Consider the following 23,234-nt stretch of genomic DNA (forward strand, 5'->3'; position numbering starts at 1 on the left):
TACATTCTCAGGAACAAATATCACAGTCACAAGGCTATGGATGACTTTGTCTGCATTAACCAATGCCCTGGAAGCCAGTTACACTAAAGTCATCCAGCCCTCTGTTCTGACATCCAACACGTCCCCAAGTCTGGTTACCCGAGCAACCTGGGCCCTCTCATCCACCCAGCTGATGGAAGGTCCACTTGCTGAGCAGTAACTCCCTTATGACAGCAGCAAACCCCTACTGTGAGTCAGCTCTGGTGTGAGCTGAATATTGATCACGTCGAGATAAAAGACTGGCAATTTCTGGAGGAAGGCCCAAGAGCTCATTCACTCTAAAAACAAATACTGCATGTGATAATTGAGGCTGCACACCCGGCGGAAGCACTATGTCCTAACCCTAACCCTATGGCACTTAGTTGGTGATATTGTAAAGCTATCATTGCAAGGTCTGAAGGTGAAAAGTCACTCCCTGGGTGCTGAGGCACACCGGTCCCTAACTACCATCTGGAAGTGGGAGGCTTAGTACCTCAGCAATGACCCAGTGTTGTTTTTTGTCCCAGGAAAACTCTGTGAATTTTCAATGCTTGTGGCAAGCCCCTCGGAAGAGACCAAAGTGGACAATCGGCACCATTGCATGGTAACAATTAACAAAGATTTACAAGGATGTTGCTGGGACTGGAAAGTTTGATTTATAAGGAGAGACTGGATAGCCTGGGACCTTTTTTCCATGGAGTGTGAAAGGTTGAGGGGTGACCTTATAGAGGTTTTGAAATCATGAGAGGCATAGATAAGGAGAATAACAATGGTCTTTTCCCTCGGGTACAGAAATTCAGAACTGGAGGGTATAGGTTTAAGATGAGAGGGGAAAGATTTTAAATGGACCTGAGGAGCAACTTTTTCACACAGAAGGTGATGCATATATGGAATGAATTACCAGAGGAAATGGTAGAGGTGAGTAGATATAGCATTTAAAAGATATTTGAACAGGTACATGAATAGGAAAGATTTAGATCGATATGGGCCAAATGCAGACAAGTGGGCCTAGTTTAATTTGGGAAAATTGGTCAGCATGGGCAAATTTGACCAAAGGTCTGTTTCCATGTTGTATGACTCTATGGATCTATGAACAGCACTTAACCTCTAATATGACGAGACATGGAGCAGTCCTATCCAGTGTCCTAATGGAGTGATTTAACTTGGTAAATCTAGGTCTCACCAGTTGCTATGGTGAGATTTAAACTCTTTCCACAGAATATTTTCTTGGGCTCATAGATCACCATCACCTCTTTAATTTAATTCTGCTCAATCCTATTTGTAATTTATTGATCTTCTGTTGGAGGCAAGGTCTGATTTTGAGTTAAGGTGCTATGGAAACCCTTCTTATCAGTTTCAAGAGTTTAGAGATTCTGCCAAGTCAGTTCCCTTAAATTCAACTAATTACTTTAAATGTGACTGAAGTACAATTTTCTTCAACAACCAGAATGCTTTCTGATTCCTGTTTACATCTCCATTTGGATCTGTGAATAGTTTTGTAAATTTCCTAATTAAAAAAAGGCTATGAAGTCTTTAAAGGGACACAAAGAGTTTATGCACCTAATAAGTACTGTCAGTATTGGTTATGGTGTCAGTCAGTGTGTGATTCTGATTTGACATCACTTTTGCCAGTTTTCAATTTCAACTTTTAAAACCTTTAACCTAACTCAGTTCATATACATGAAACAAAATGAAGGATACAGAGTAGTTTGCTACAAGGAAGTTGTCTTTCTCTATATTGAGTCCTACCAGTGTAGAGTAACTAGATAGTAATGCAGATAGAGTGGTCAGTGGTCAGTGGAAGTGAGAGACCAGTGGCAAAATTAGACCACTAATGAGTCAAATAGAAAAGGCATTTGCCTTAATTAAGAGAGTAACTTATTGCACATAGTGATAGGTAAGGTTTACATTAATTTGCTCGGCATTACATGGGACTACCCAGAGCTATATAGAGCATATATATTCTGCTCAGGAATACCTACGGATTTCAACTATTACCAACTGAAAACAATGTGACAGCTTGGGTGGAACTTAGCAGAACATCAGCATTAATTTATTCAAAACCATCACCACATATAACATCCCTCATCATCCAAACACTTTCAATAGGATGATGAATTACTTACAATTAGTTACTGGATTATTTCTTATGGTTACTTGGTGAAAACCTGATCAACAGAAGTACTAAGGAGAATCACTGAATGATTACAGCGTGGAAAGAGGAGAAGTGCAACACAAGGTAAGATAACATAAAAAGGAAGAGAGAGTACAATTTAGAAAGCCCTTTCCTGCTTGGGTTCAAAGTAAAGAAATAATTATAAAGCAAAACCAATAGCTTCGATTATTCTATCACATTCATCAACATGCCCATGTCCTTACCTTCCCTCTATCACTAACCACTTCATTGTCCTCTTTCCCCCAACACAAAAACTCAAGCCAATAAAAAAAATGCACTTTCCAATCTGATTTTATAAATTCAAACATACTTACTAAATTCGCAAATGATCCTTAGGCATGCTCTTATTGCTGACCGTCCACGTACCTTTGTGTTTTCTTGTTACCCTATTTGATTCTTCCTCAGTGGGTGGTGTAAAGATGTTAAACTCTAATTGAGGAAGCCACAGCTAGCAGTGAAGAAGAGTCTCCTGCAACCCTGGCATAGAAGGCCTAGCTTCACATTGTACCATGTGGGTTTAGAGTGCAGCTGGCAAAGCTGGCTGGTTAAATAGCAACAGCAAAAGCACATGCCGGGTGGTAGGGCTTGGAACATGAATAAATGCCATCATCCCAGGGAGAGGCTGTGTCAGCGGTTCTACTGATTGAGGGACCCTAAAAATTCCTCTGAACAGTTTCATACATTCATGTTGGTAACAACCCAAACTTCCACAGCAGAACTCAACTGTTGGTATTGCTATGACAGATGTGATGTCAACAGTCAGATACTGCAACATGGTAGTGCCTATTACTTATTCCATGTTAGAAGGAATAGACTCTATTTTGTGTGTGAAGCCCAGTGTCAAGTTGATGCTGCACTCCTCCATGCTCCTTGGTATTGCTTTCTGTCAGTCAGTGTCCTTATCAATTTCCTTATTAATGTTCTCATCTACGTGTCTGCAACACAAGTAATTAATCCAGTAAGCTAATGTGAATGGGCATGTGCTCTCCTTTAACATCGCCACATTTCCTGTGCAGTTATAAACAGTTTTTTCCCATGTGCAGATGACCCATCTATCCTAAAGTATGTGCACTGTCAGCTTCTGAGATAGTGACTGTGAATGTTGTTTCATCGTTACTCTCTTTTCTTCCATTGACTGGGATGTCTCTAGTTCTTGTGTACCTGAAATGAAACAAAAATAAAACCACGATTATATTGTGTTCGAAGAAGAAGAGACAGTACGAAGGGTATGCTTATAACATCTAAGGCTGTGTCAGAAGAGATTATTGGGTGCAGAAGAAATGGAGGATTACATGTGGGGCTGCACTGAACATTGATGACTTTGGCCCCACAGTTTCAATGATGCCTCTTCTCATGATGATTAGCACTGTTTCTTCCATGGAGATAAATGCATGAATGCATGCTTTCCTTCCTCCATTTTTTTTTCAATGTTTGCTGTTATGTGTGATAAAATAAAGACAGAAATTGCTGGAAAAGTCAGCAAATCATACAGTCATTGAGCCATTCAGCACGGAAGCAGGACTTTTGGCCCAAACAGTCCATGCTGACTATAATCTCAAACTAAACTAGTCTCACCTACCTGCGCTTGGCCCATATTCCTTCAAACATTTCTTATTGATGGACTTATCTAAATATCTTTTAAACATTGTAATTGTACCTGTATCCGCCACTTCCTCTGGAAGTTCATTCCACACACGAACCACTCTTTGTGTAAAGAAAAATGCCTCTTACGTTGATTTTTAAAATCTTTATCATCCCACCTTAGTGCCTAGTCTTGAAATCTCTCTCCCTCAGGAAAAGACACCTGCCATTTACTTCATCTATACCCCTCATTATTTTATAAACTTCTATAAAGTCATCTCTACCAATGGAACTCCACTTGCCACTCTTTAGCTCATTGACCCAATTGATCAAGATCACTTTGTGATCTTAGATAACCTTCTTCACTGTCCACTATATGCCAATCATGGTATCGTCCGCAAACTTACTAACCATGCTTTCTGTATTCTCATCTAAATCATTTACATAAATGACAAACAAACGTAGACCCAGCAGCAATCATGCAAAAAAAATAAGAAATAACAAAATCAATCCAATAAATCTTAAATGAAATCAACTATTTAGCTGGAGAATCAAATTTAAAGAAAGACTCCTGCTCAAATAGTGCAGTAGACAGCTTTCAATATTCTAATAAAAAAAAACTCATTCCAGAACCCTTCACATGCAGGCCACTTTAAAAGTTCTGTAAACACAACTCCATTTTTAAAAAAAGCTCTTTAGTGATGCTAAAAAAAATCTCTTCTAAGCGTATAATTTTAGAGAAAAAAACACTCGAGCTGTCCACTTGTCTGCATCTCCAAAAGGTCCATTAACAGAACTCCATTTGAAAGAAAAGACACTTATTAAAAAATTTGGGTTTTTTTTGAGATTTTGAGTATAAAATAATTAACAATAAATCAAAATGAAAATCTTATACTGCTGAAATGTAATAACTGTAAGTAATCTGGAAGTAAAACTAGAAATAATCCTGAATCTCAGGAGCAGCTGCAAGATCCATATTACTCTCAGTCCATCATTTTGGAAGCCTGGCAGTATCTGTGGAGACAAAAACAGAGTAGGTAGTTGTTTTGAGTCCAAAAGACTCTTCTTCAGAACTGAAGGGGGCTGGAAAAATATGTTATTAATGCAATTGACAAAGCAGGAGAAGTGAACAATGGTAATGGTGATGGTACAAAATGGAGGACAGTGTGACTATCCCTGCTAACATGCATAATCTTCCCTGAAAACTGTGAGTTGCAAGTACAAGAATTGCAACAGCTTTAAGAGTAAGTTTCAGGTTACACATATGAGTTAAGGAATATGAAAGCATATTTAAAAAGTGCATTTATTTTTATTTTCTTCTCTCTTAAAATGGAAGCATTTTCCTCGATTGGCAATTCAGAGCAAAGGGGAAGGATAAACATCACAGTTTACTTCAAACTTCAATAGATAAGAACAACAATTTAACTTTCAAACAGCAATAGTAGCACAGAAAAGGACAGTGATGTGCAATTCTTGAAGAATGTGAGACCGAAATAACCATTGTAAACTTCTACAAACATATTTGAGGGAACTGTTTTCTGAATGGAATACTTGAGATAGTAGATTTGGAGATAGTCTGACATGACAGCAAGGGAGCAAAGTTCACAGAGGATGATTTCAGAGGGTTGTCATCCCTCTGAAAGTTAATGTTTTTGCAATAGCGAAAGGAGAATTGTACAGAGTGTGGAAGAACCGCACAGCCCTGGAAACGTGGAACACGTTTCTCTCCTGAACACATTTGAGTAGGTGGTTACCTGGGACAAGAATGAGGAATTTATGCAGGATCATTTGTGCAGAAGCTCAGAGATAGAAGATTAGGGAACAATTCAGTAATAATGAGACAATAATAGAAGAGAGAATAATATTTTTTAAAGATCAGAGTTCATACAAGGGCAAGCGATATTTTCAAAAAAGTTAAAAAGGGGATGTCAGAATGCGAACGAACATCCTGGCCTACATGCCAGCTATGACTACAATATAGTGTAAATGTAAGTTCCATTGAAAGAATTCTGGAGACTTGGGAGCAGGTTTTAGAGTTGGAGATCTACAAAGTATGATGGGCACACAGCAAGCTTTCCACATCAGATGGAGTTTTCAAATGACACACCTTTCCCTGATTGAGGAAGAGGCCAAACCTTGACAGACATGTTTCGTTATGATTGCCACATGAAGCTACAAGGTGTTATTGTGGTTTTATGTATAGCATTGAAATTTGTTGCCAAGCTGGTGGAGTCAGTGTTCCCCATGGTGATTCATGTCAGTCCATGGTCGGTGTTGTCATTTTCCTCTATAATCAGCTAATAACTTACAGGAACAATAATTGAGGTTCAGGGCCTTCTTGGCACACTTCTTGGGTGATTGGCTGACTCTGGCTAATCTCCAGGACACATACTCAGCAATATACTAGAATAGAACATGATAGGACTAGTAGAAAATGCAAAATATGGCTGTAGAGTTAGGATTAGGTAAGGGGTTTCTGACTTTCGGAGCACTTAAAGCAGTACAGCAGAAAAAAAGGACCAAACTGCAAGAGAAGCAATATCTGAATAGAAAAAGAACTAATGAACTGGCAGTGAATATAAATGAGAAAGTGAAGAGCTATTTACGCTTGGAAGGAATGGGAATAGGAAATAAATGCAATTAAAAATATCAAGTGGTGGAGGTTAAAATGTTGGCATGTGCATTATACAAGCTGAATAGGGTAGATGTGTTTGAAGGGCAATAAAGGGGTATGGAAATAGAGGAGTTTATGGAATTAGGGCTACTGTTCATATTGAGAACAATTACCAAGGCCAACTGGTCCATTTTCTCATTTTTCTCTGTATCCTTTTTTTTGTAACGATGTGTTTTAATGTTACCATTATCTCTTATTTTTCCTCTTCTGCCTTTTGTTTCAGATTCTATACCTTCTCATCTTTCAGCAATTTCCTCAAGTTCAGCAACTTATAATTTCTTGTCATGCACAGAGCAGGAATGATCATTCTTATTCTTAACAATGATGTAGTATTCAGTATAACATATCGCTTTAAGATTGTTGTTGACTTTTAAATGCTTTTGAAATGGCTGATAATTAGGAAAATCAACAGTAAAATCTGAGTTGCCTTTGTGTCTATATGTAACTCTTTCACTAATGTTTTAATTAAATTCATATTATGTTAAAGCATAGCTTAAAAATAAATTTACACATGATTATAAACAGCTTACTATTCAGCAATTCCAGCTTTTGCCAACAAGATTAGGGATGGATGCTGTTAAATAAAATCTAAACCTTGCAATTATATAAAAAAAATGTTCATAAACAATGTTCCAAAGTTGGCATGGACAGGTCGGTGACAAATGAGGTTCAATGTGGAGAAGTGTGAGGTGATAAATTTTGGTAGAAAGAATGTAGTTAACAGCAGAAAATAACAAAGTCCCACTGTAACAGAAGTGTAGGAACAGAGAGGCTCATATATGTTATTAAATATGGTCAGACAGATAGAGATAGTAATTAATAAAGTACACAGGATCCAAGGATTTATTAATAACTAAATAGAGTACAGGAGGTTATGTATAAGACACTGGTTAGACAACAATTGGAGTACTGTGTACACTTCTGGGTGCCACACTTTACGAAGGATGTGAGTGCATTGAAGAGAGTGCAGAAGAAGTTTACAAGAATGATTTCAGCAAAGAGAAACTTCTGATATGAAGATGGATTGGAGACGTTGGGGCTGTTTTCATTGTGGAGGAAAGGTTGAGAGGTGTTTCAATTGAAATTATCAAAATCATGAGAATTCTACACATAGTATTCAGATAAACTGTTCTTGCCTGTAGAAGAGTCAAGATCAAGGGGACACTGATTTAAAGTAATTTATAAAAGAAGTGGAAAGTGAGGAAAAACACTTCTTCATGCAGCGAGTGTTTCTGGATTAGAATGCTCTGCCTGGAATTATGGTTGAGGATAGTTCAACTAAAGCATTCAGGAGGGTATTGGATGATTATTCAAATTGAAATAATTTATGACAATATGCAGGAAAGGTGGGAAAATGGCATTAAGTCATGATTTATAAGCTTGTTTTGTCGGACCAACACAGACATGATGGTCCAAATGGTCTCCTTCTGCACTGTAACAATTCTGTGGTTGTGATGAACTCTGATTCAGTTCAGGATTTTTCCAAGCAATGTTCCTGTCACTTCTCATCATTAATTATTATAAGTGACTCTGGCAAATTTATATAAGTTGAGCTTAAAGGATGATAGTAACATTTGTCAGTTTAAATCATGATGTAAGTAACCTTTAATTACTTAAAATCAATTACCACTATATACATTCTTTGTGAATAGTCAAGAAAAAAATGAACTAGAACTGAGGACACTGCACATAGAATCATAGAATCCTTGCAGTGTGGAAGCAGGCCATTCGTCCCAATTCCCGAAAATCATCTCGCCCAGACCCACTCTATCCTTGTAACCCTGCAATTCCCATGGCCAATCCACCCAGCCTGCACATCTTTGGACTTTGGGAGGAAACTGGAGCATCTGGAGGAAACCCACACAGACACAGGGAGAATGTTCAAATTCCATCCAGCCAATCGCCCGAGGGTGGAATCAAACTTGGGTCCCTGGCACTGTGAGGCAGTAGGGCTAACCACTGAACCACCATGCCACCCCCAATATTGGTAGCATTGAGATAATCGTAAACCACATTTAATGTTATTCAATAGAAAAGCTTTCAAGAATGTGTTACAGTGAAGTAAATCAATGCAACCAGTATGGAGATTCCAAGGTTCCAAAACCTCTGGTCACGAAGCAACCTATAATATACGAAAAAAAAACATGCATTTATAATTGAATGGAAATAACATAATATATTGATTAAAAAGAAACTAAAAGCACAGCAATTACATATCAGGTTGCATTTTCTTGGGCCTGCGAGGGTGGGCATGGAAGCTGGATGTTTGGGGAGGGGCTGGGGCAGGGAATATCAGGAACAGAGAGGGAAATCAGGTTTAGATGGTTTCTCAATGGGTTTCTGCTGCCTGAGAAAATTCTCATGGATAATCTGGGATCACATCAGCTTCCCATTCCACTGAAATGGGCATTTAATGAATATAGTCAAGATCCCATTGGGGCAATTTTTTCAGCTGCTATTTTGCCAGAGGAAAAGAGGCCCCAGTTTAATGAAGGCAGTCTTTCTATTGCAGGCTGAGACAATCAGAGTTATAGGCTCCATGCTTGAATCAGGCTCAAAGGGCAGAAGGGCCTATACCTGCTCCTATTTTCTATGTTTCAATGCTCCAATGATGTGTTTGTGAGTAAAAAATACTTCACCCATAGTTGAACTGAATTGCAGAGATGAGTTTCTCCTCAACTAGAAGGGGTCTTCTTTTTTTCCTTTGTTCATTGTATGTGGGCATTGTTAGTGAGGTAGCATTTATTGCTCGATCCTTTTGACCAGGACATAAAGATGGTGAGTTGCCTTCTTAAACCACTGCAGTTCTTGTAGTGTATGGACACCCAGAATGCTGTAAGGAGGTGATTTTCACAATTTTGACCCAGCAGTAATGAAAGCACGAGGATGTGACTCCAAATCAGAATAGTGTGTGGCATGAAAAGGAATGGCAGCTGGCAGTGTTCCTATTATCTGCTGTCCTTGTCCTAGGTGTGAGAGGTTGCAGGTATAAAAGGTGCTGTCAGAGGAACCTTAGCTGCACTGCACCATTCAACTTAATCCTTCTGAATTTTTCGTTCAATTCTACACTTTCAAGGGCACCTCCGTGTTGAGGTGCCTTCATGGTCTCTGATTTGCCTGAGTGGCACACAATTCTCCTGGTGGTGTCACAAGGGCTGTGGAACTGCTGGCCTCTGACTGAGCCAGCAGAATTGGGAGCACACCCGCTGTCATTAATGGGACATTAAGTGCGAAGGTGGTCATTTAGCTGGCAGCCTGTGGGAAGATTGTGATGCCTGTCTTCCAGGCAGCAGTCCTGAATTCTGTGGAACAATTCTGCTCATTTTATTTGTTCATGCCTGTGGAGAGAACAGCAAATGAATGCTTGTGACAAACAGCTATTCATCAGGACTGAAAGGAATGAGAAATGACCAATCATTTTAATAGAATAAGAACAAAAGAGAACGAATGACCTGCTGGTCAATGAATGCAGCAGAAACAGGTAGATGATTGAAGTGATTTCAGTGTCAAAAAAAAGTAGAACATAACGTTATGAAAATTTCACATCTGAAATCTCCTACTGACAACTTTCTGAATTTCATCAGAATGAGCAACAGGAGTTGCTAAATGAAAACCGTGTGCTTATCCACAGGTAGAGAAGAGAAATCAGAGAATATGGAAAATTAAAATGAAAATGGGAAATGCTGAAAACACTCTTCGCTTTATAGTTCATTTTATATTTTTTCATATTTTTTTCCTAAATGTGGTGTGAAGATCATTTTAATCATCTGTCCATCTCCCATTTGTAGGGAGGATGATTACAGCCAGTGGGCAGTTAGAACAGAATGGGATAAATCGTGGCTTAGCACAAAAAGTATAAAACAGCAGATAACAAATTGGCAGTCCAGTTTATATCCCTTCAAAGTCTGATCTCTGGATTCCTAATAATAACTTCATCACCTTTTGTGGAAATCCCTTCAGTTACCCGCGTGGCTGAGGAGTCTCGTTTGACCACTGAGCATACACTCCGGGCCAGTCTCTTGAATTGCACGGCAACTTTTCCAGTTAGCATGCTTCAGGACACAAGTTTTTTCCACTGCGTAGTAAAACAAAGAACTGCTAGTGCTGGAAATCTGAAGCAACAGCAGAAATTGTGACACAATGGCATGGTGATTAGCACAATTGCCTCAAGCACCAGGGACGCAGGTTCAATTCCAGCTTTGGGCAACTGTCTGGGTGGAGTTTACATGTTCTCCTATTCTCCAGGGCCCTGTCTGTGTGGGTTTCTTCTGGGTGCTCTAGTTTCCTCCCACAGCCCTGTGCAGGTTAGGTGGGTTATCTATGGTAAATATGGGGTTAAAGGGATAGGGTGGGAATCTCTTCGGAGGGTCAGTGCAGAGTCGATGGACTGAGTAGCCTTTATTTCCACTGCAGGAAATCTATGCTGCAGTAATTTAACAGGTCTGGAAGCATCTTTGGAGACAAAGCAGAGTCGACGTTTTGAGTCCTTTCTTCATAAACTCTTTCCATTTAAAATCCTTTGGAATAACCCAGTTTATTGACATGCAACATTCCATGGTCCTTTGAGTGATTAGTTTTGAACTGAAAGATCTGGTAACCTATAAACATGCATGTACCTGGGGACTGATTGTATTTGTGGATGTGTAGATTGACAACATGAGCTCTGTTAATAAATTACAGAACAGTCCACAATTCACAAGGACTTTTTCAATATTTCACAAGGCTGAGGTAGATTGTTTTCTTTATCCCTAGTGTTATAGCTGTTAACTTGGTTCATGTTGTTGGAGTGCAATTGAGTTGGGATTGACAACTTCACTCTCAAAACGGAAAGCTCCAAAAGGTTGAGGAAAATTAAAACAAAGAGGTTAGTCTTTTTTTAATCTATCATACAGCAACGAGCTGCGGTAAAATGGATTCCTGAGTTGTGTGTTGCCTTTGGAATTAGCCAGCCGTTGTATTTTATATTAAAGAAATATAAACCTTTGACTTTTGAGAACTTTAATAGAGCAAAGATGTTTTTCAAGTGTATGATATTTTCATATTGTCTGAAGGAAGGCAAAGAAATGACAACACATTTTATTGAGTTTATTATTGCCACATGCATTGCAGTTGTCAACCTTTTGAATTTCAATATCATTTTTTTGGAGTGGTACGTAATAAAATGGATCATATTTTCAACCCGCAGTCCTGCAAAGAGGTTTCCAGTGTAATTGTACGTTCTTTGTTGATCCATCTAAGAGGGAAAACAAGTTCTCCATTATTGTTTCTCACGGAAGATCACCCATTAAATATATTTCTAACTGCCAAGCTGTGTGGAATTGGAACTTAATTCTGCCTCATTGATATATACTGTCTGTTCTTTAATTGCACTTTAAGTTGTCCAGCTCTTTCTCGGAAGCCTGATGTTGGCAAATGGATGTCTCCAACTTGGTGTCTGAATATCTCAGCAAGATATACAATATTAGTAGACAAACAAGAGTAAATGTTTCCAATCTGGTATGACTTCTTCAGAACTGACGCCTGTGAATTTGCTTTGGCAACTACTGTGATTTCTAATTTATCTCACACCATGTTTCCTCTACATTGATAAAAGCCAAGTACTGCAGATGCTGGAGATCTGAAATAAAAGCAGAAAATAGTGAAGCAACCCAGCAGGTCTGGCAGCATCTGTGGAAAGAGGAAGAGAATTAAAATTTAAAAGCAAATACAACTCTTCTTCAGACTTCTGCTGCTGCGTTTCTCATGCATTTTCTATTTAGATTTCAGATCACGATTAAGAAACTTCAGCATTTCTTTGCAATCCTGACCTTTGCCACATTTTTTTTTTCCCTCACTTTTCTCAAATCACTATTCAAAGCCATTCATACTACAAACAGTTAACAAAGTTCATGCACACAGAAAACGGTGGTGAGCCACCATGTTGAACATCTGTAGTCCAGGAGGTGAAGGTACTTCCTCTGATTTGGTAGGTGGAAAGTTTTAGGATTTTAACCTAACAATGATAAAGAAATACTGGTTTTAGTCAAAGTACAAGCTGAATGTGATAGGTGCAGGTGAGATGGGAATACAATGGTTGCCCTTTTAGCCCATTGGTTTAACCATAGCAAGTTTTTGTTTTCTTTAATATGGCTATGCTTACCAATTCAGTGTTGGACTAAAATGCTGTTTTTGTAAAATAAACAGACAGGTTGACAAATATTTTGTATGGTTTTCAAAGAAGAGAAAGTTGTATTTATTGTACTAAACACCAAATCTAAGTAAAAATAATAAAGACGCTCTAACTCTCTCTCACAAATGCATTCAAGATTTCACATGCACATGCACTCAAAACTAATTAAAAAGGATAGATGACAAGCACTTTCAATGTTTAATAGAAGTCATTGGTATGTGGAATTTGTAGATTGATAACTTGCAAGGCTTCAGGCTGAGCTCAATGGTCTTTTTGGAGGTTTTGTGCATGAGTCGCAAAAAGCTAACATTCAAGTTTGGTAGGTAATTGGGAAGGAAAATGAAATGTTGGCTTCCATTCAAAGAGAATGGAGCATAGAAAACAAGGTCTTTGTAAAATTTTACAAAGCACAAGTTAGGTCCTTCCTGCAAAATTGTGAAATGTTTATACCACGTGGTGATTGGAACCAGGTGGACCTCATTGACAACAAGGCCCTTGATTGGGGTTGCTAACCTGGGCCAATCAGGAAAGATTTGACTGACTAATATAAACAGGAGATTTAGAATCTCCTCAGTTCAAGGGACTGACTCTGAGCTGGCTGGTCACAGCTAGTGTACTGTGCACAGGTACATAAAAGGTGAATTTGTGATGGGATACCAGCCTCTGAGCAGTTATTTCAGTCCCCTTTTCTAAGGAGAGATTTGGTGCCATCAGAGGCAGTCCTGTGAAGGTTCATAAGGTTTAAGAGAATGGAAGGAGATCTTATTGAATCATACAAGGTTCTTAGGATGCCTAATCAGGTAGATACAGAGAAGTTGTTTCTCTTTATGAGAGAGCCGAGAACAAGAGTGCAATGGGTTGCTCATAGAAGACAGTGAAGAAGAAGGATTTATTTTTTTCTGACTGCAAAGAATCTAAGGAATTCTTTGTTTAGAGGGTTATAAGGGCTGTGCTGATATGTAAATTCAAGGCTGAGATAAACAGATTTCTAATTATTAAGGGAATAAAGGATAAGCATGAAAGTGGATTTGAGGATTATCAGATCAGCGATGATAGCCATTGAATGGTGGAGAAGATTTGAGGGTTTGAATGGCCTATATCTGCTCCTGCAACTTATGCTCCTATGGCATGAAGAATGATTTAAAAACGTTGACAGATCTTTTCTTCTTAGAATAATAACAGCTGGATTTTTTCAAATACTACTCATAGCATGTGACTGATCAAACAAAGGCAGCACCAAGTTTGAATGGTGGATGGAGAGAGAAAGAGAGAGAGAGAGGAAGAGCAAGGAAATACAGTCAGCTAAGTGCTTCAGCTACATTTGTTCTCCTCTTCTGTTCTCATTCGCTTGGACAAAAGTATTTTCTTAAATGTCAAAAGAGGGTTAATTGACTGATCATGTGATCCCCTCTCAACAATCAACAAACTACCCAACCATGGTCATTGCAAGTTGATTCCAGAATCATGGTATATAAATGTATAAATTATGGCTTGATCCTTTCTCTTCTTGGTAAATACCCTTCATTTGAAGCTATTGCATTGATAGATTGTTCCATACACAGTTAACTTGTCTGGATAGTTTGAGAATGGAACAGAAAATGGGGAAATTTGGCAATCCTCTTCAGATTATTCTGTTTGATAGGTTCTTGTTGACAGTCTGACTCCATTATAATTATTACGTAAAATGATGGCTTCTTTTAGTACATAATGGGAGCATGGGCCTCACCGGCTCAGCCAAGGTTTGTTGCCAATCCTAATTCTTCTGCAGAAGGTGGTGGTGAGCTGCATTCTTGAACAATTATAGTCTTTGTGTTATAGAAGCATCCACAGAAAGGGAGTGCCAGGATTGTTAACCAGTGATATTGAAGGAACAGTGAAAAAATTCCAGGTCCAAATGATGCATGACTTTGGAGGGAACTTGCAGGTGTTGGAGTTCTTTTGCATTTGGTACCCTGTCCTTCTAATGAAATTAAATTAAATCGATAGAATGACATAGAATCTATGTGGGTAAAGTTGAGGAATCACAAAGGAAAAAGACCTTGATGGGAGTTGTGTATAGGCCTCCTAGCAGTAGTCAGGATGTATTAAAGAAAATAAATCAGGAGGTCGAAAAGAGCGTAAAAATGGCATTATTACAATAATCATGGAGGACGTCAATATTTAGGTGTAATGGGAAAATCAGGTTTGCAGCTGATGTCAAGAAAAGGAATTTGTGGAATGTCTCCAAGATTTTTTTTTGGAGCAGCTTGTGGTAGACCCTACAAGGGAACAGATAATTCTAGATTTGGTGATGTGAAATGAGATAGACTTGGTTATAGAGCTTAAGGTGAAGGAACCCCTATGGGGCAGTGACCATAATTTAGTAGAATTCACATGCAGTTTGAGAATGAGAATTCGGAATCACTAACACGCCACATTAGAATTGAAAGTGACTTTCTAATCGCTGTACTTATGTATTCTTTAAAAGGAAAAGGACAAAATGTGTCTGGAGTCTGGGACATAATCCACAGGGAATAATTTGCTGTTGACAGGAGTTTGTGAGCCCCTCATTAGGTTTGTCATCACAACATCAGTGCCCAGTCTATTTTGACTTGCACCTTCCCAACTTCCCCACCCTTTTGAAGGGCTATTGTTTGAAGATCCCTTTCCATCTCTAGCTGTGATATTCTGCAGATTTCTCTTCAGACAACCACACAAGTTACATTTGTAGCTATGTTTTTAACTGTTTCAGCCCTCTATTTAAAAGACAATCAGGAATTACAAACTTAAAGTGCGTGTGATACTTTGCAGGTCTGGTCCATGGTCATGACACTAATGTGGTGGGACTAAATTTGAGGCCTCATTGACTAGTTGGTATAGACCAAGTTGGGCAAACAGGAAGCCACTGTACTGCCATCATTAAAACCACCCTCCCTATCCAACACCCACTTTCTCAACCCCAACAGTCCTCCCCCACATCCCCCAACGCCGCCACTCCAGGCAGTCCAATTGTCCATGCTCGCTGGGAACTCCATCCTGCCTTACCTTACTCTGGAGGATCCATTGACTATCCTTCACATAGACCTTTGTACAATATTGGCAGGGGCCACTACTCCTAATATTGCTGGTATTGTAGAACGGATGTCCTCCCACTGGCCAGCAATCTTGGAGCCAGGATTTCCATCCACCAAGGGCCTAAATTCAGTTGTTGGAATTTTCCAGAGCAGTGTTTTTTTTACTCTCTTGTCGTAGGTGGGCTACATTGGCTGGCCAATGTTTAGTGCCCATCCCTCATTGCCCTTGAGAAGATGGTGGTGAGCTACCTTCTTGAGCTGCTGCAGTCCATGTGCTGTTTTTAGATCTAAAATGCCCTAAGGAAGAGAATTCCAGGATTTTGATCCAGGGACGGTGAAGAAACATTGAGTGTTATATTTCCAAATCCAGATGGTTAGTAGCTTGGAGGGGAAAGGGGAGGTGGTGGTGTTTCCCATGTATCTACTACCCTTATCCTTTTAGATGGAAATGATCATGGGTTTGGAAGGAACTAAAAACAAAAAATGCAGGAGATCACAATAGGTCAGGCAACATTTGTGGAGAGAAAGCAAACTAAAATTAAACTGAAAAATGTGAGCTTGCTTTCTCCACCTGGATGCTGCCTGACCAGTTGTGATCTGCAGCATTTTCTTCAGATTCTAGCATTTGCAGTGATTTGTTCCTACATGGGTTTGGAAGGTGCTGTCTAAGGACCTTTGGCTAAATTCTGCAGTTCGTCCTATAAATAATACACAGCTGTGTTACTGAACCTCAGAGTGGGTGTTTGAAGATACAGTGCCTATGAGGCAGGCTACTTTGTCTTGGATGGTGTCAAGCTTTTTGAGTGCACTCATCCAGACAAATGTAGAGTATTCCATCATTGGCATGATTTGTGACTTTGTAGATGGTACACAGGCTTTGGGGAGTCAGGAGGTGAGTTACTCACTGCAGTATGCTTAGCCTCTGACCTGCTCCTGTAGCCACTGTATTTATATGTCAAGTCTAGTTGAGTTCTGGTCAATGGTAATCCCCAGGATTTTAATAATGGAAGATTCAGTGATGGCAATGCCATTGAATGTCTGGGAATGATGGTTAGATTGTCTCTTATTGGGGATGGTCATTGCATGAAATTTGTGGTGTGTGAATGTTATTTGCCATTTGTTAGCCCAAGCCTGGATATTTTCTTGTTGAATTTGAACATGGACTGCTTCAGTATCTGAGGAGTCACAAATGATGCTGAACATTGTGCAATCATTGGTGAACATCCCCACTTCTGACCTACTGATGATGCAGTTGAAGATGGCCTGCAACAGTATCCTGAGGAAGTCCTTCAGTGATGACCTAGATCTGAAATGACTGACCTCCAATAACAACGGACATCTTCCTAGGTGCCAGATTGAAAGCACATGATTGAAATGAAACAGCATTGATGGAAAAGCAACTCTGTTCCCTGAACACTGTGTGGGCACTTTCACTACAATTAAACTCTACCAGTGTAGCACTCCCACAGTCCTGCATTAGATTATCCATTCCAGAGGTAAAATTGTACAAACTAAGCCACAGATATGGCAGAATTTCTTTGACATATCTGTCTAACTTGCCTTTACCTGTCAAATTTTCAGATTACATCTTCTCAGAGAAACATTACAAAAGGATCATTAATGATAGAGAATATGAGCTAGTCAGTTTCTACTGACATGTCTGACTTTGGAGGAAATCAAAGATTTACAAGCAGTTGCAATTGACAAAGAAATAATTAGCTCGCTTTTGGCTTCGACACCTAACTAGCAGTAATTAGATTTGAGATGTGCCTATCTATATCCATTGGACCTTGTGGCCTTAAAGAGACAGGTAAAATATGATTGATCCTTGGCACAGAAGTAATTAATAGTGTATTACATGGTGTAAAGCTACTTGGGTATCCTTTAATTTAACTTGATTGATGCAGCAAAAGAATTGTTTCCATTTTTTTTAAATTGTATCCTTTCCAAAATGATAGTCAGATATATATACCAACGGCAGCAATTGAAAAGTACTGTACTTGCAATATTTATGTCCAAAAAGAAAGAATTCAATCATTGTCCCTATTGTTCACTAGTGTAACCATTGCTGAACCTCCCACTTTCAACACCTTAAAGGTTACCATTGACCAGAAAGTGATCTGGCCCACTAATATTAATATTCTGTCTACAACAATAGCTCAGAAGCTGAGAATTCTGAATTAAGAAGCTCACCTCCTGACCTACATTTCTTCTAATTCTTTTTTTTGTATTCTGGTGCATGACAGTGCTTTGTTAACATTTTTAACTTTCATGATAACCCTGGGAATGGCAGGGTTTGATTTCCAACATGTTACCACAGTGAAGTGAGACATTTATTTTCATTAATTTCCTAGCAGCATTGCGATTGTACCTATGCCTCATGGACTGCAGCAGTACAAGCTCACCACCACCTTCTCCAGAGACAATGAATGTTGGCTTAGCCAGCAACTGGTGCATCCCATGAATGAACCAAAATAAGTGTCACGCCTCACTGAGGTAACATGCTGGAAATCACACTTCCCTATTCCCGAAGTTCAAATGTTGTCAAAGTACGCAAAGTCCCCAGTTTATCTTTTGGAGAAACCCTGGTTAACAGAAAACACAGACCACATTTCTGTACTTAATGAGAACTACCATCCATTGCAAATAAATGGGATATAACCACGATAAACAATAAATTCCAGCGGTTTAAACTCTAACCCCTCTAAAATCACACTCACAAACAGACAAATAAAGCAGGAGAAACAAAATATTTTGGAAACTGAGGAATTTTCAATGTAACAATCCTCAGGATTCGAGTTTTTTTTAATATGTTTTCCATGCCCTTCAGTTCTATGATCTTTTCATTCAGGTCCTCTTACTTCGTTACAGGTGGTACAGACTGACTGGCTCAAGTGTTATAAAGCCTCTAATACTTTGTTGAGAAGAAATGCTTACAGCAGCCAGTCAGAGAAAATAAGCTTTTTTTTTCAGACTGTTGTTATTTTACTGGAGAAAGAAATGCACCATCTGTCTTTACAGCAGTCCAAAGACTTCAGGCAGTATTTTTCACACCCACACACACCCCCCCAGGAACCAATCAGATCATTGTTGTCAGACTCATGACCTTGGCGTCCATAACTGCTCACAACTCCATAAACTAACCAGCAACCTGTCACCAGCTAAATCTCACGTTATGCACAAACTTCCAGAGTCAGGCTGCCTCCTCACACACTGTCCCTCTCTGCTTGCAAAGCCGCAGTGTAAACATGACTTAAAATGAGTTTCAGTAAAAGTAATTCTCTCCTCGGTCTTCTGTTGTAAAACAATTTCCTACTTCAATCCATAGTCAAATATACAGTGAAAGCTTTCGGGCAGAAGTTTTTACAGGTCTCATCAGCTTGGGCTAGGGTGAGATGTACAGCAGAACTGGGCAACAACTCCAGCAAAGCCCATCTTATAATTGAGATCATTTTTATGCTTTCCAAAAGTGCCAAAAGTGAGATTCTCATGAGGCAGCAATGAATTGCCAAACAATGTTGATTGTTACTGATTAACAGCTCAACTTGCCACTTTCTTATACACTTTGATCTTGTCACATTCTCCAACCAAGTCTGTTGTCAGGAAATCTCAACAAGGAAACCAGAGAGGACACCTGGCAATGCAGCTCACCTCTTGTTTCAAATGTCTTCCATGTTGGAAACAGGGCAGCAACATCTTGGAGCAACATCTCTGTGGGCACCAGTCAAATGCACCCCATGTCCACAGACATTGGCATTTGACATGTGCCAACCTCTAAGAACCTTCATGGCATATCTCTGATCCACTGTTGATCCCCCTGCACTGACAACTCTCATTGTAGTATTGCAACAAAGGCACTTTGCACTCAGAGACACACACCAAACTCATGATCTAGACCAGATTTTATCTCTGGGCTCTTCTCTTACTATCATTGTGTTCACTTACTCTGAGCCTACCTGGATGCTAACAGCACCCTTGCTTGCATTGCTCAGCCTTGCCTTTAGACACTTCTCCCCACTGCTAGCAATACGAGGCTCACACTACTTTGCTCAGGGATTCCCGGCACAGTAAATCAAGGGCAATGTCTGATACAAGTCCAAGCCCTGCTTGGAATGGCTAGAGTCAGGACCCCCTCTGCATAAGGGGTGAGGAGCCAAATGATGGGCAGTACATCACCAATCTTAACTCTTTCCCCCCTATTTTGGGATGATTTCATCCTGCAATGGGAGAGAGGAAAGTACTATAGGAGATGAAAGTGCATGGTACAGTTAATATCATTGGCGCAGGTGGACAAGTGCCCTGATCAAGTGAGTGGGCAGCAGAGAGGGCATGCAGGGTTAGTGGTGTTGCAGATTGGGTGGGTGGCAAGTGTGGGAAGATGTTACAAGCAACAATGAGAGAGGTAGAATGTAAACCTTGATAGGAAGTGGGTACAGCAGTGGAAAGAGAGTGAGTGTGTGGTATCAAACAGAAAACTGCAAAATTTACCATGGCAGAGTGGAAAAGGTCATTGGCCTTCTTCCTATATTGCTGTGCAATCTGCACATGGCTGAGACTTTCTGACTTGGGTGGTAACCTCAGAATAGGCTGTCAGGGTCTGGTGTTGTGGCCTCCACTGATGGTTCTTGAGGAAGTCAAATTTCTGCATCTTCACAACCCCATCCAGCAGAACCTCCAGAATCCTGCCGTAAAGTGAACTACAGATTTTTCCTACCTACCACGTCCAGGGCAAATGTCAGAAAGAGCACCTCCGGACTGACACTGTTAATCCAGGTACATCATGGGATTTTAAAGGTGGCACAGTTGCAAGAGATGCTGATGAATTCTGGGATATCTGCTGAGTTGCAAACTGTTTTGGGAACACCCCATAATTAATGAGATGATAGGTGGTAAGATAGAGTGAGGTAAGTCATTAGGCCTCGCATTGACCAACCCTCCAAGAAACTCAACGCAACTTGCATTTTGCCAAAATACATAAGATGCAGCCAATGGTCTTTTTCAAAGTAACTGGGGAGATGAATAATCCAAACATCTTAATGATCCTAATCCTGCATCCTCTTCTTGTAATTCAGAGTGAACTGTTACTGTATGAGTCCTCATAGACTATTTTTTGCTTTCTGCTGACACCACATCAAATAATTAAAAGGTTTTTTTTTAAATCCACCTAAAACACTGCTGACCCTTAATATAAATGATTGGTGAAGGTAAGCTTTTTGCCGGCAGTTCATAACTAAACCACAGTGTGTCTTGCTTTAAAATTAATTTAGTCATCAAATGATTTTATGATGGATCAATAGTTTCTTCTGAAGGAAAGTAAATTCTTCATTAGGGCTAGCAACCAAAGGTGACCTGATCATAATCACTCATAGGCAGAGATGCCACTGTCTTTGACATTGATATGTGATCCTCCAGAATATCACAACCTAAGTAGGTTGCCAGTTCTTGAAATGGCAAAAGTGATAGAAAAAAAACAATCTGATTTTTCCCTAATGAGGCCCGTCACCACCATTATGGATCAGATGTGCACTCCTAATGTCAAAAAATAACTCAGACTGATTAGAATAAAAGAGAATGGCCGTCTCTGAGGGGTGGATGTACAGAATTTCAGCGTAACATTATTCTTTAAGACCTGGTCAAAACATAACTTTTTAAAATTTTTCTTCTACGTTAGTGCTTTTGATTTAACAATCAAATATCCACACAACCTGTCACAGCAATAAAATGCCCTTAATCTTCTGAAACTGACACGCTATAATGTAATTTCCTCTCCACTTTGACCTTATAGAACCATAGATTCCCTACAGTATGGAAGCAGGCTATTCGGCCCAAGAAGTCCACGCCGACCCTCAGAACAGCATCCCATCCAGACCCACCACCTGCCCCATCACTGCATTTTCCACCCTAGACACTATGGGCAATTTAGCATGGCCAGTTCACCTAACCTGCACGTCTTTGGACTGTGGGAGGAAACCGAAGCGGCCGGAGGAAACACATGCAGACACGGGGAGAATGTGCAAACTTCACACAGACAGTCGCTCGAAGCTGGAATCAAACTCGGGTCCCTGGCAATGTGAGGCAGCAGTCCTAATCACTCTCAAAGAGACCTCTCTGCCTCTTTGACCTGATTAATCCATTTCTGATGCATGTCATCTGTTGCCAATTTGTGAAACTGTCTGTTCTTGGTATCATGCTTACCTTTATAACTACAGCTCTTATTCCTGTGCTACTCCTTCCTCATTTATCTGCTGCTTCTTGATGACATAATCTAAACACATAGACTCAAATTTCACCACAAACTTATCAGCTTTGTCTCTTTCAGTCACGGCATTATCCCTGTGTTGTCAGGGTGTTTGTCTGGCATCCAGTGTTAGATGAGGCATCATTTCCTCCTGTTGAACACTGGGAAGATAGAAGCTATCATTTTTCATCCTTATTATAAACACTGTACACACTTCCTTGACCCTAATTAACCTTTCAGTTTGAATCAAGTTGTAGACAGCCACAGTCCTCCATTTTATACAGAGTCGAACTTGCAATGCTAAACCCTCTACATTACAAAGACTGTCTTCTTCCATCTCCATAGCATTGCATAATTATGACCTTGTCTCAGTGTATTTTTTTTTAACTGCTCCGGACCCCAATTTAAAAGCTGTCTTGACTCAATGTCCGTGTTGTATAAACGTCAATCCAATTAGAAAATCTAACTAAAGGCAAATTCCACCACCCAACCCTGCTTAGTGGTCTGCATTAGTTCTTGATTCCTCAATTCCTTAAATTGTAAATTCTCATTCTTACGTTTAGATTTCTTCCTGGTTAAACTTTTGCCTATCTCTGTAAATTTTTCCATCTGTACTACCTTATATCCATCCCTGGATATGTTCTGTCCCAATGGCAGGGCAGACTCACCAGATGTGATGGTACAATGGTATGCTGTCAGGAGAGACTTGCTCTGGAAGTCTTCAAGATTGACTCTGGACCCCATGAAGCCTCATGACATCAAGTCAAACACAGGCAAGGAAAACTTGTGCTGATTACATTTACTGCATTTACTACTTTTTTTATTCTTTATTCATTCACAGGATGAGGGCGTCGCTGGCTAGGCAGCATTTATTGCCCATCCCTAATTGCCCAGAGGGCAGATAAGAGTCAACCACATTGCTGTGGGTCTGGAATTGCATGTAGGCCAGACCAGCTAAGGATGGCAGTTTCCTTCCCTAAAGGACATTAGTGAACCAGATGGGTTTTTCCTGACAGTCGACAATGGATTCATGGTCATCATTAGACTCTTAATTCCAGATATTTATTGGATTCAAATTCTACCATCTGTCATGGCAGGATTAGAACCCAAGTCCCCAGAACGTTATCTGAGTCTCTGGATTAATAGTCCAGCGATAATACCACTAGGCCTTTGCCCCCGCTGATGGACAAGTACTCCATTATGTTGAAAACCATTTGGAAGATTAATAGAATCTGTAGGACTTTATTGAAAGCAAAAGCAGGACACTGATATGCCCCGACAATTATGGATATGATAACTCAATTTCCAGGAGCCAATTTCTTAAT

General features: G+C 39.8%; 1 protein-coding gene across 1 annotated transcript in view; it reads left to right on the forward strand.

Annotated features, from left to right (window-relative positions):
- The first annotated feature begins 11,207 nt into the window (after positions 1-11,207).
- Positions 11,208-23,234, forward strand: part of kynu (kynureninase) — a 201,522-nt gene continuing 189,495 nt past the window's right edge. Inside the window, exon 1 of the mRNA XM_048599241.1 lies at positions 11,208-11,313. The gene's annotated coding sequence lies outside the window, so the exon portion shown is untranslated. The remainder of the gene's footprint in view (positions 11,314-23,234) is intronic.

The sequence above is a fragment of the Rhincodon typus genome, chromosome 7, assembly GCF_021869965.1.
Source record: "Rhincodon typus isolate 14 chromosome 7, sRhiTyp1.1, whole genome shotgun sequence".
Lineage (NCBI taxonomy): Eukaryota > Metazoa > Chordata > Chondrichthyes > Orectolobiformes > Rhincodontidae > Rhincodon > Rhincodon typus.